Below are 13763 nucleotides of genomic sequence, written 5' to 3'. Positions count from 1 at the left end.
TGCTTGTTTCTGGACAGGAGATGATGATGGCTACAGCGAGGATGGTACTTACAAAAGGTAAAAAGTACAAAAATCCCCAGGCACATTTTACAATTAGACTCAAAAAGACTAACAGACCAGATGTGAGATCTGAGAGAAATAGACAAGCACAAAATATCTCAGAGGTACAACAGACCTTGAAATAGTGTGAATCAATCACATTACTGTGCACATTTTAATCGATAAAAGTTAAACTATAAGTTGCTTTGGTTTTGGTGGGTGTGGTGGCACACGCTTGTAATCCCAGTACTTGGGAGGCTGAGACCGGAGGATCCTCAGCTATTTAGTGGCTCTTCACAACTTAGAGAGGCCTTATTTCAAAATAAAGAATAAAACATAGGACTGGGGGTGTAGCTCTGAGGTAGAATGATCCTGGGTTCAGTCCCAAGTACTGCAAAGGAAAAGAAAGTGACTTTATTTCCAATGCTCATACTTTAGGGAAGAGGGGGAAAAAGACGCATCCCATGTAATTGATAGAGGAGCCAGGCATTTCAGTGAGAGAGCCCAGGAGAGCTACTCACCTGCCAAATGATTCCCTACCACTGGGTGGTGAGGGCCACAGGGGACAGGACGGGGTGACCTCGGATCTCACAGGAGCTTCTCCAAGATTAAACAGACTGAAGCAGCAAGTTCTGCAAATGAAACCAGATTTCCCACAGAAGGAAGGCTATTAATAGCTCATCTTGGTCCCTAAACTTCAACTAGAGTTGCTATAGCCCAGGATAATTCCTGGCCAATCACCCTGGGTAAACTGAGGATAGGAAAAAAGGAGGTAGGGATTCCAGGGAAAGATCTTAAGTAATGGACTTTTTTTTTTGCTTTTCATAAATTATAATGATAATTATTACCACAGAGACTCCTACTGACATACAGAAATTAAAGGGAAAAATAAACTCTATATTTTAAAAGTTGTTTTATGAGCTTAGAGAAATAAATCAAACTTTAAAATGCTGTGTTGATCCAGTGTTAGGATTTGTTGGGGTTTTTTTCCCTTAAATCTGCTTACACAAAACCTGGTATCATACTATGCTGATAATCTAATGATTTGAATCTTAAAGGCCTGAGCTACTATCCAGCAGAGTGCCTTGCCTTCAGTCATCTTGGAGAATTCCATCTCCCAGCTCTGTGCAAAGGACCAGGTCCCCTGCAGTGCTAGGTTGCAATATGTGGGGGGGAAATATCAAATTTTATCTATTTAATACTCCTCAATATTTGGGGAGTTATGGGTTTACTTTAAGAAAAGAGAAAGCCAGTAAGGAAAAAAAAACTACTCTTGGTGAAATGTTTTTAAATATCAAGTTCCCAGTAGTGGTCACATGAACAAGAGGAATCTAAGGTAAAAAATTGCTCGTATTGTAAAATCATTTGTATACACACATGCAAACATATTTTTATAAACTGCAAGATGTAGTCTTTTAATGATCAAAAGGATATCAGTTCTTAGGCCTTTCTATGTCTTCCATTTTAATGAGTCCTTCCAAGGGTGTGGTTTGCAAAGACAAAGGTCTGAGATGACTTCTGTTTCTGCAACAGAGACCCTTTTTCACTTGACTGTACATAGAGGGGTTTAAATAGGGCAGCCAGATAATTTATGTCCAATCAGGAACACTTTCAAAAATAAAAGGAGGCTTTCTGGACATATAACAAAATAAGAGGCATAAATGCCTGCATAGCGGTCCAAGATTTAAAGCATATGACAAACCAACAAAATGTCAAAAGACAGAAGCCTAGTGTAATTACCTTTAGATTTAGTATTTCCAAGAATCAGACTTGGTGCTTAAGTAACTGTGGAGTAATGAAAGCCCTTGATCTTTATTTTAGTGTTGCAGCTTCTGCTTGAGTTTTGTTAATTTGCCACCTTATCTCCAGGGCATAGCACTCCCTCATGCCTGTGCTACTGAACTGTGTATCTTACAGTTCTAAAATAACTCCCTGGATGCTTGCAAGAGCTAAGTGCTTCTCTAAGCACCTTCTACCAAAGTGTGACTTGTGCTCTAAGCAAAATTTAGTCTCCTAACATCTGCTTGTTGCATATTAGGTAATATTATAGTTCTTAATACTATTATCCAATTTCTTTGTGGTTTTATATTGTCACCAATATAAATGACTTAATTAGTGTTGGGGGTACTTTTTATGTAAAACACAAAAACCTAAATCCTATATTAAGTTATGGCATGCTGTGTAAAAATAATTGACTTTTAGTCGGGCGTGGTGGCGCAAGCTTGTAATCCCGAGCTTGGGAGGCTGAGACAGGAGGATCACACAGGTTCGAAGCCAGTCTTAGTTACTTAGTGAAGCTCTCAGCAACTTAGTGAGACCCTGTTTCCAAATAAAGTATAAAATAGGTCTGGGAGTATATCTTGGAGGTAGAAAAGCCCCTGGGTTCCACCCCCAGTACCACCAAAAAAAATAATAATAATAATAATTGACTTTTAGAATGAATGCATGTGTGTGTTTTCTTCAGAGACCGTTGAACTCATTGTTGGGCTTAAGGAATCCTCATAAAAATAGGCTGCCTACTATAAACAAAGCTGAGAGGCATGAACAAGAGAGATCAAGTGCTATGTCATACCAAGAACACATGCCCAAGTTGACTTCTTATAAAAAGGGAGGCATTTATAAGTTGCAGCTGGCTTTGGTTAATACCTTGGCAATTTACAAGGTTGAAGCATTTGGCCTTCTTAGAGGTATAAGAGAAAATAGAACCTTCATCAAATAATCAAGTTAAAGGTTCTGATGTCATAGAACTCTACACAGTAAAATACATACATGACACATGTACATTAATATGCATATTCTAATTCAACAAATATTTGTTGAGGTCCTTGCAGTGTTTTGACTTCTTTGGAAACAGACACCAATAAGACAGATGGGATTCCATACTCCTTACATGTATTGTAATAAAAAAGTTCTTGGAAATAAAAATGACTTCAAAATTTTCCATCGATACTTCTGGTTTAACCATCTACAGATATGGGCAACGATACTTTTGGATCAAGTGAATGCATAGCAGTTTTTCCATGTTTTGATGCCATGTTGTAATTAGAAGCTTCGACTTAGCTTTGTGAATAATTATCGCCTAATGGCTTAGAAGGGTTGAAAAACCTCCTGAAATGCTTTCTTATTATATATTCAACATTCATTTATTCCACAAGTATTTATAGAATGCTACCATGTGCCAGGCACTGTTGTGATCCCTGAAATACAAAACCAAACAAAAGAAATTTTCTTCCTTCATCGAACTTACATCCCAAGGAAGGGAAGTAATGAATGGTGCCTGCAGAGAACAAGTGAATACAACATAGTACACCAGACAGTGACACATGCAGTAGAGGAAAATAAAGCGGGAAGGAGATAGTGCTGCTGAGGGTGGGCCAGGGCACGGCTTCTCTTATGAAAGAGTATTTGGGGAGGTTTCGATGAAGAGGTGATGCATGGACAGAAACCTGAAGGAGGAAAGGTAGTCAAGCATGCGGACACCTGGGATAGAAGAGGAGAGTATTGCAGGCAGAAGGAGATATGGTAGTGCAGAAGTCCTGAGTTAGAAATATGCTAGCGTACTTGAGAAGCACAGTGATGCTGAGATAGAACAAACAAGGAGAAGACAGCAAGAGGGAGGGAGGCTCGGGGGCAGAGTGGCCTCCAGATGCTTCATGGTGCTCTACTGAAGAAGCTAAGCTGGCTATAGAAAGAAATACTCATTTTAGTCTGTTTATCCTGTTAAATCCTTTCTAGGTTTTTAAAAATTTCCAATCCTTGTGATTAAATGTGCTATCTTCAGGCTATATGTGTAAAATAAGATTTCTTCACTTTGTTTTTCTGATATTTTTAAATTTTTACTTTTTGGCAAAAGATACAACATCCCTCACTGAAGTGTCATTCAAAGGAGAAGCAAGAACATTTATTCTAGTTCTGGAAACCAAGATATCTTTAGTTGATAGACAAGTGAAAGATTTTCTTACTGGTCTGCTATGTGAAGGAAAACATTATTTCTCTTTTATACATGTGTATAACTATATATTTGAATTTAAAAATCTATTCCTAGTATATGGAGAAACTAACTCTGTCTCAAGTTGCATAAATATTTTAAAATTCTATAATAGCAGTTAAGTTATGGATTGGTGAGGAAGAAAGTAGATATTTTCTTACAGGGTAGAGAAACACATCAAAGAAGAGAAATTAAACTTCCACAAGCAATATTTCTTTCTGTATATCAACCTATATCTGCATCTATCAACCTATAGATGCAGACATAAATTGAAAAATGAATTTAAATTCATCTTTCTGTTCTTATGCTTAAAACTTTAGACATCACAGAGTCATGGTTAAAAGCTTTAGGATCAGAGAGACTGAATTTAAATTGGACTTTTGCCACTTTCAGGCAAGTAACTTAGTCTCACTCTAAATGCCTACCTTATAGAGAATTTGTAAGGATTTCAACATATACTGTATATGGAGTTTTATGAACCATAGCTAATTTATAATAAATGTTCAATAGATCACAATGATTATCTTTTCCTTACCTTCTTTCTGTTTTTTAGTTCCTAAGTTCAGTCAATCATCATTTCCTATTAGTTCTTCACCAGAAAGGGTATGAGTTCTATTACTTTATCTCTAGTTTCAATACAATTAATTAAGTCACTCATTTATTCATTCAACTAGTACTTATTGAACACAAAGAGAGCAGTAAAAAAGACAGAGTGGTGCCATTATGCTTGTCACTTAAATTGCACTGCCATGAAAACTGAGGTTAGATACAATGTCTTCAAAGTATCTAGCACATACCAAACATTGAGGATAATTCAAAATAGCTATCAATTTAGTCTTATAGAATGAGAAAAGAACCTAGACATAACCTTGTAAAAACTCCTTGATTTTAATCAAAGTTTGTGGCTAAGCAAGGCTCAATATTATAAGGTGACGCTTCATGTAGCCAGAACAAAGTAGTTCATTAATCCTAACAAGCCACTTTATTTGGTAGATGAGAAACAATAGCGTTTCTACTGTCCATTGCTAGAGAGATAATTATGGTAGGAGATAGTACTAGAAGATATTGGTGTTGACAAATGTGAACTTTAAAATAATTATAAGTAAGTGAGGTGTGGTGGCACATGCCTGTAATCTCACTACTTGAGTGGCTGAGACAGGAGGATCACAGGTTCAAGAATAGCCTCAGCAAGTAGTGAGACCCTCAGCAACATAGCAAGACCCAATTTCAAGGCAGGAGGTATAGTTCAGAAGTAGAATGCCCCTGGGTTCAATCCCTAGTCCCACACACAGAACAAAAACAAAAATAAAACCAAAAACAATGAGTAAGATATCAAAAAAATTAGATGAAAAGATAAGAACATTTAGAAGAAATGGAATTATATGAACAAAAATCAAGTGGAAATTCTAGAAGTAAAAAAATAATTGAAATGTAATGAAATAACAAAGGAGAAAATAATATCTAAAATACTTGAATAAAGAATTAATGAATAGGGTCCGGGCCTCTGGCCCCAACTCTAGGCAGGTGGGCAGGCGCTGGCGGGGCACCCCTAGGTGACCCCCTTTCCACCTGGAAGGAACCTGTGGTCCAGGCCTCTGGCCCCGACCCTGGGCGGGTGGGCAGTGGGCAGGCACTGGCGGGGCACCCTTCGGCGACCCCCTCTCCACCCAGAAGGACCCTGTGGTCCGGACCTCTGGCCCCGACCCTGGGGGGGTGGGCAGGCGCTGGCGGGGCAGGCGCTGGCGGGGCATCCCTAGGTGACACCCCTCCCCACCTGGAAGGACCCTGTGGTCCAGGCCTCTGGCCCCGACCTTGGGCAGGTGGGCAGGCAATGGTGGGGCACCCCTAGGCAACCCCCTTTTCACCCGGAAGGACCCTGTAAAAAAGGAAAAGAAAAAGAAAAAAATGAAAATATCGGAGAGGGGTCAAGGAGGCCGTGGCGGATGCCAGGATACTGGAGATGCAGACAAACTTATCCAAATGAACTGGAATTATTGGAAAAATTCCCCGCTAAGGAGGACTGCTTCTTCTCCACATTGTTAAGAATCTTGGACATCACCTGTAAGGAGAGAGTTTAGTGGAGACCAAGGAGAAAGACGGTGCTGAAAGCGGTCTCCACGTTGGCGGTGGAGACTTGTATTCAGGAGAAGCAGAAATCAGAGCCTACAAACCTTATTTTTTTTTTTTTAAGAAATTACACCAAAGGTCAAATGCTACCATCACACATGCTTAGGAACACTGGACAACATTCAGAATGGAAAAAGAGCTTGGGAAAGATTTGAAATTGTGGAGGCAGTGGCAATGGCAGTGGCCAGTACTCAGGGGAGGCAGAGATCTGATGCATTACACCTTGAACCTTTGAAGTAATGACCCCAGAGGCAGAATGCTACTACCACACACCCTCGAGAATGTGGGACAAATGGTTGGGCAAAGAGGGTGCTCGGATTAGAGCCTGCCGAGGGGTGAGGCCGGCGACGGACACAGCAAAGCTGGTATTGGAGCCTGTCGTGAGGCAAGGCCGGTGTTGGAGCCTCCAAGGCCAGGATCGGAGCCACCCTAGTAGTTAGGCTGGTGCTGGGGCCAGTGAAGCCGGGATCGGATCATGCCGAGGGGTTTGGCCAGTGCCTGGGCCGGCCAACAAGGCCAGGATTGGAGCCTTCCATGAGGCAAGGCCGGTACTGGGGCCTCTGAGGCCAGGATCAGAGCCTGCTGAGGGGTTAGGCCGGTGCCAGGGCCAATGGCCGACATCGGGGCCTGCTGTGAGGCAAAGCCGCTACTGGGGCCTCCGAAGCTGGGATCAGAGCCTGCTGAGGGGTTAGGCCGGTGCTGGGGCCAGCGAGGCCGGAATTGGAGCCTTCTGTGAGGCAAGGCCGGTGCTCTGGCCTTAGAGGTTGGGATTGGAGCCTGCCAAGGGGTTAGGCTGGTGCCAGGGCCAGCAAGGCCGGGATCAGAGCTTACTGTGAGGCAAGGCCGGAGCTGGGGCCTCCAAGGCCGGGATTGGAGCCTGTCGAGGGGTTAGGCTGGTGACGTGGCCAGCGAGGCCGGGATCGGAGCCTGCCATGAGGTAAGGCCGGTGCTGGGGCCTCCAAGGCCGGGATCGGAGCCTGCTAAGGGGTTAGGCCGGTGCCGGGGCCAAAGGCTGGCATCGGAGCCAGCCGTGAGGCAAGGCCAGTGCTGGGGCTTCCGAGGCCAGGATCGGAGACTGCCAAGGGGTTAAGCCGGTGCCGGGGCCAACGACCGGCATCAGAGCCTTCCATGAGGCAAGGCCGTTATTGAGGCCTCTGAGGCTGGGATGGGAGCCTGCTGAGGGGTTAGGCCAGTGCTGGGGCCAGCGAGGTCAGGATCGGAGCCTGCCGTGAGGCAAGGCCAGTGCTGGGGCCTCCGAGGCCGGGATCAGAGCCTACCAAGGGGTCAGGCTGGTGCCAGGGCCAGTGTGGCCGGGATCGGAGCCTGTTGTGAGGCAAGGCCGGTGCTGGGGCCTCCGAGGCCGGGATCAGAGCCTGCTGAGGGGTTAGGCCGGTGCCGGGACCACCGGGTGGCATCGGAGCCTTCCATGAGGCAAGGCCGCTATTGAGGCCTCTGAGGCGGGGATTGGAGCCTGCCGAGGGGTTAGGCCAGTGCTGGGGCTAGCGAGGACGGCATTGGAGCCAGCCATGAAGCAAGGCCAGTGCTGGGGCCTCCAAGGTCGGGATCGGAGCCTGCTAAGGGGTTAGGCCGGTGCCAGGGCCAACGGCTGGCATCGGAGCCTTCTGTGAGGCAAGGCCGCTATTGAGGCCTCCGAGGCCGGGATCAGAGCCTGCTGAGGGGTTAGGCCGGTGCTGGGGCCAGCGAGGTCAGGATCGGAGCCTGCCGTGAGGCAAGGCTGGTGCTGGGGCCTCCGAGGCCGGGATCGCAGCCTACCGTGGGGTCAGGCTGGTGCCAGGGCCAGCATGGCCGGGATCGGAGCCTGCTGTGAGGCAAGGCCGGTGCTGGGGCCTCCGAGGCCGGGATCAGAGCCTGCTGAGGGGTTAGGCCAGTGCCGGGACCACCGGGTGGCATCGGAGCCTTCCGTGAGGCAAGGCTGCTTGCTATTGAGGCCTCCGAGGCCGGGATTGGAGCCTGCCGAGGGGTTAGGCCGGTGCTGGGGCTAACGAGGCCGACATTGGATCCAGCCATGAGGCAAGGCTGGTGCTGGGGCCTCTGAGGCCGGGATCGGAGCCTGCCGAGGGGTTAGGCTGATGCCGGGACCAGCGGCCTGCATTGGAGCCTGCTGTAAGACAAGGCCAGAGCCAGGGCCTCTGAGGTCGGAATTGGAGTCTGCCGAGGGGTTAGGCCGGTGCCAGGGCCATCAGCTGGCATCAGAGCCTTCTGTGTGACAAGGTTGCTATTGAGGCCTCCGAGGCTGGGATCAGAGCCTGCCAAGGGGTTAGGCCAATGCTGGGGCCAGCGGCCTGCATTGGAGCCTGCCGCAAGGCAAGTCCGGTGCCGGGGTCTTGGAGGCCGGGATCGGAGCCTGCCTAGGGGTTAGGCCAGTGCCGGAGCCAGCGGCCAGCATCGGAGCCTTCCGTGAAGCAAGGCCGCTACTGAGGCCTCCGAGGCCTAGATTGGAGCCTGCCAAGGGGTTAGGCCGATGCTGGGGCCATCGGCCAGCATTGGAGCCTGCCATGAGGAAAGCCGGTGCTGGGGCCTGCGAGGCTGGGATCGGAGCCAGCTGAAGGTTTAGGCCAGTGTCAGGGCCAGCGAGACCAGAATCGGGGCCTCCCATGAGGCAAGGCCGCTGCTTGAGCCAGCGAGGTCTGGATCAGTCCACCGGGTAGCCAGGCCACAACTGGGGCCGTCAAAAGTGGGATCGATATTTGCAACGCCGCATGCACAGTGAAATATCGCAGAAAATTAAAACCAGATGCTTCCCCTAATCAGCAATAACTAGGAGGAAAGGGGCAACAGGAAGAGGCCGAGCTATAGAAAGGGCCCTATAGTGAATCAATTAAGGTGACCAATCAGAGGGTATGGAATAGGGGAGGATGGAGCCTCTTTAAAAAGCAGGAGGTACATAAACATATGTATCAAAGTTAATCACCAAACAAGCATAGGATTGAGGGAGGGGGAGGGAATGGGATGGGGACTGGATGAGGGCTAATTGGATGATGTGTGCTTGTATATCATTTCAAGTCTTGTATTCCAATGTGATGTATGATTACAGTGCACCAATAAAAGTAAATTTAAAAAATAATTAATGAATAATGAATATAAGGATTAAGCATAATAAATAAAATTTCATTTTTTCATAGATAAAACATAGTTGAATGGTAGAAAATTAAAAAGAATTTTTAGATACAGTAGTTTCTCCTTATCCACAAGGGCTACATTCTAAGATTCCCAGTGAATGCTTGAAATCAAGATAGTATCAAACTCTATATCTACTACTCCCCCTATACATTATACCTATAAAGTTTAGTTTATAAGTTAGCCACAGCAAGAGATTAACAATAATAAAATAAAAAAGAATAAGTGTAGCATTGACTGAAATAAGAGTTATGTGAATATGGGCTCTCTGTACTCAGACTTCTCCTAGTAATAAAGTGAGAATATGTGATGCCTACGTGAAGAGATAAAATGAGATTAATGGCCTAGGAATGTGACATAGTGTTAGGCTACTGACCTCTGATAATATATCATCTGTTTCATTTCAGATGGAGGATGCAGAAGGTCTCATCATACTACACAGAATGGCAAGTCATTTAAAACTTACAGCTTATTTATTTGGGGATTGCCCATTTAATATTTTCAGACTATGGCACCAGGCTGCCCAGGGATGGGTGAGGTGCTGCCGTGAGGATGTCGCCCCTCCCTACCCCTGTGCCCCTCAGCCCCAAGACTCAGTTGGGAGCTTCGCAGTGCCCCTGCCTGGATCCGGCCTATGCTCCTCCAGTCTCCCTGCCCTCTCAGGTGAGGGCCCAGTCAACCTGCTGTAACTGGTTCTGCTAGGATGGACAGCCTGAGGAAGTCCCACCAGCCCAGGGGGCCAGGACACAAGCCTATGCCAACCCTGGGTACGGCTCCTTTCTTTCTCCAACAGGCTTGGAACCAAGCTGCTGTGTTCGCAAACACAGCCAGGAAGCAGACCTGCTTGGACTGTAAGAAAAATTTCTGCATGACCTGTTCGAGCCAAGAGGGGAATGGGCTCCACTTCTGCCTTCTCTGCCAAAGGTTCCAAGCCACTGCCTTTCAGCAGGAAGAGCTCATGAAGATGAGGGTAAAAATCTAAGGGGCTGCCTCAGCCTCCATGACATCTCTAAAGAAATGTGCCAAGAGAAAGAAGAGCTGGTGTTTGGTGCTTGGCCATCAGCCTATAATCTCTGCAGAGTACAGGACTGTGGCCCCCACCTTGTCTCTGACTTCCCCAGAGCAGCTGCAGGCCTTCCTGACCCAGCCTCACACCAGCACAGCACCTCCCACCTCAGCCAGCCTCCCTGCTTCACCTGCACAGCCACCCAGGCCCTCCAGCCCAGGCTCAGGAAAGTCAGCAGGCCAATGGCATGTGTCTCTGGAGCAAGAGTAGCCTGTCCACCTGGAGAGCGCAGCCAGGATGCCCACCACCAAGGACAACCCAGTCCATTGACTCAGAGGACAGCCTGGCCCAGCGGAGGGCCTCTTTGTCTGACCTGGCCCATCTGGAGACACTGAAGGCCCAACAGTGGTAGCTGGAAGAGATTCTGGCTGCAATTTCATCAACCACAATGGCTGCTGTGAGAAGGGGGAGCTGAAGAGAGGGTGACACACCTGGTGTGTGGTGCTGAAGACCAAACAGGGGAGCAGTGCCATATGGCCCAGAGAAGAACCTGTGTAAGCTCTGCATGGACTCACCCCCTGACTGCTCTACTGGAGTGTGGCCACCTGGTGACCTGTACCAAGTGTGGCAAGCGCACGAATGACTGTCCCATCTGCCGGCAGTATGTGATCCAAGCTGTGCATATCTTCAGGTCCTGAGGGCTTGTACCAGCTTCTTCAGTGCCTTATGGGGACATAACCCAGGGTGTCTGGGCTCAGGGTTAGTCAGCTTGCCGAAGGGCAGGCTGATAGGGCAAAGCTCCCGTGTCATCTCTGGCCATGCCTGTCTTGCCTCAGGGGCGTGCCTCTTGTTTGGCAGAGCCCCTGAGACCAGCGGGACCTGGCATAAATCACAGGGGTGAGTGCTTGTTTCCATGATCTTGGAGTGGATGGTAATCTGTGAACAGAGGACTTTCTAGAACTTGGACCATATCTGCCCTTCTCTGAGAACCTAGACACATTTTCATCCTTTCTCTTGTTCTTTGCTCATCCCCTGGATATGTTGCTCCTGTTTCATGAGTCAGAAGTCCTACTAGAAATGGTTCCCTTCCTCCCTAGCACATTTGAATTTAAACTTCTGGTCTCTTAGGCTTTCTGTGCTTGAACAATACCTTTAAAGTCTCTTGTTACACTGCCTAAAATTCATTCATTTTTTCTGACCATATAAATATGTTTCTCAGACCAATAGTTTTCTTTAGGGCAGAATTTGGGTAGGTACACGTTGCTCTGTAAGTTAGAAATGAAACACAAATGCTACAGCAAAAACTTCAAGGTTGTTAAGAGTCACATCTTTTAAGTGTTGGGATTTGAAGCTGTGTCTCCTGACCAAACCAAGCATCTGGCTCCCAAGCTACTGCAAGGCTCCGGTCTCTGCACCGGATGGAGCACAGGGCCTTTGCTGCTGCTTCTGGGGCTCAACTTTGCACCATCCTCCAGATTACAAGGAAAGCCAAAGCCCTAGGTGGAGGCAGTAGCTTTCTGCCAAGCTTGGCTTCTGATCCTTTTCCAACAGGCAGGAAATCTCTTGTTCCCTTTGAGGGTTTTTCTAGGGGAGGGGAGAGGGGTGCTAGGGACTGAACCAGAGGTGTTCTACCTCTAGCCTACACCCAGTTTTTTATGTTTTGTTTTGGAACAGGGTCCACTATATTGCTGAGGCTAGTCTTGAACCTACAAGCCTTCTGTCTCAGCCTCCCCAGTCCTAGGGTTACAGGTAGGCACCATTGAGAGGCATTGATGGTTCAGTGGTAGAATTTTCCACACTCCCACTGAGGTTTTAAAATTTGGTCTCACCTAAGACAGACAGGGAAAGAACCTTGCTTGTTCTAGCCAGAATTTCTCATAAAGTTCCTGGAGAACATGTGTAAGAACACTAAGAGGGCCTGGGAGAGATACTGGATGAGGCTGGGTTCTGCCTGTGAGCAGACAGCTGGAAGTTGCTACTTCCACTTCTTTTTCCCTATTGATTTTGGGGGCAGGTCAGGAAGCGGCATTTTCTAGGTCCTTTACAAGGGCCCACGTAGTGAGTAGGTAATGTTTTTGAGCCTTTTTAGGATCTTAACAGCACTGAAGGAGCTGAAGGTTTAAGTTCACTGGAGAAGCTCAACAAAGAACAAAATACATGTGCTATCAGAAAGGCTGTGTGGCCGGTTACCAATGGACAGAATGTGCAAATCTTAAACACCTGAGGGTCTTGACAGCCCTCCTGCACATTCACACTGTGCAGCTGAGATCTGAGGCTAGAAGAAACAATCACGATTTTGGAAGGTGGCAGAAACCCCCTTTTCAGAGAAAATTACTCATCACCCCCATGGGTGCTTCCACTGCCCCCTTATTTTTATTCAGTGTCCCCAATTGAACCTGAACCTACTACTGCTCCTCTGGATCAGACTGGTGTCCCCCTTCCTCCAAGCGTGGTATTGCCGTTTGGGAATCTGCTCTAAGTAGACCTATTTAGATTGGTGCATACATACTTATGCTTCCTCTCCATTCTAACCATTAAACACCTTCAGGGGAATCACATACTTCCATAAAGTAGTTGTCACTTGAACCCTGGACCACTTACCTCAACATTATACCAAGTCCAGATGATCTGATTCTAGGTTACAGCCTTTGTAAGAGTTGGAGAATCCAGAGAGTTTCCTTCAGACTCCACCTTCCACCTGAACAGTAAGTACTGTAGTTTACAATGCCTATCAATTTAGCAAGGGTTGTTGAGAGAGCTGTGCCTTCATTCCACTGGGAGATGTGTCTGTGTAAACACAACTCAGTGAAGATCTAGCAATAACTTCAAGGCAGAAGTTGGCTCTCTCCCTCTTTACGACTCGCTTTTCCTGCTGAGGCCTTACCTCCCTTACCTCCCACCTTCCTTCTGGACAGGAATTGAACCCTGGTTAATAACCTGCTAAGAATCAGAATTGATGGCATCTACTCACTTTGAAAGAAGAACTTGTCTTTAAATCTCTTGGTGAAGGTTTCTACTTGGGAAAGAAGGTGTCAAACAAGGTCGGTTTCTTTTGTATCATATTTGTTATTATACCAAATAAAAGTTGGGAGTTCCAAGATCTCATCCCAGTTAATATTTAACCCAGGTAGGAAACGAGTTGTTTCATCTGAATCTTTCCTATTGTTCCTCATGGATCCTTGGTCTTAATTATCATGGAAACTTCTAATTCTTCCAATTATTCAGTGGCTTTTGCTGTGATTGCTGAGATTTCAGTTGAGATGTGTTTTAGAAGACTTAGAGAGTTGACTGGTTCATAACAAGTTGTAATAGTTGGATTCAAACTAATAAGAATTTGCTGTATAGAAATTAGTGCTCAATATGTATTATATAAATTTATTGAAATCTCTTGTATGTGAATGTGTTACTTCAAATGGCTTATATTACGATTCTCAGACTGACTTGGGTGTTAAGCAAACCTGAATG

At 46.4% G+C, this 13763-nt stretch overlaps 1 pseudogene across 1 annotated transcript; it reads left to right on the top strand.

Moving 5' to 3' along the window:
• The first annotated feature begins 9844 nt into the window (after window positions 1-9844).
• On the top strand, window positions 9845-10996 carry LOC308266010 (E3 ubiquitin-protein ligase rififylin-like; annotated as a pseudogene). The gene has a single exon. The product of its transcript is annotated as an E3 ubiquitin-protein ligase rififylin-like (transcript).
• The last annotated feature ends 2767 nt before the right edge of the window (window positions 10997-13763 follow it).

The sequence above is a fragment of the Muscardinus avellanarius genome (assembly GCF_963383645.1).
Source record: "Muscardinus avellanarius genome assembly, chromosome: 8".
Lineage (NCBI taxonomy): Eukaryota > Metazoa > Chordata > Mammalia > Rodentia > Gliridae > Muscardinus > Muscardinus avellanarius.
Note: the sequence above shows the minus strand (reverse complement) of the source record. Positions and strands in the feature narration are given on the sequence as shown.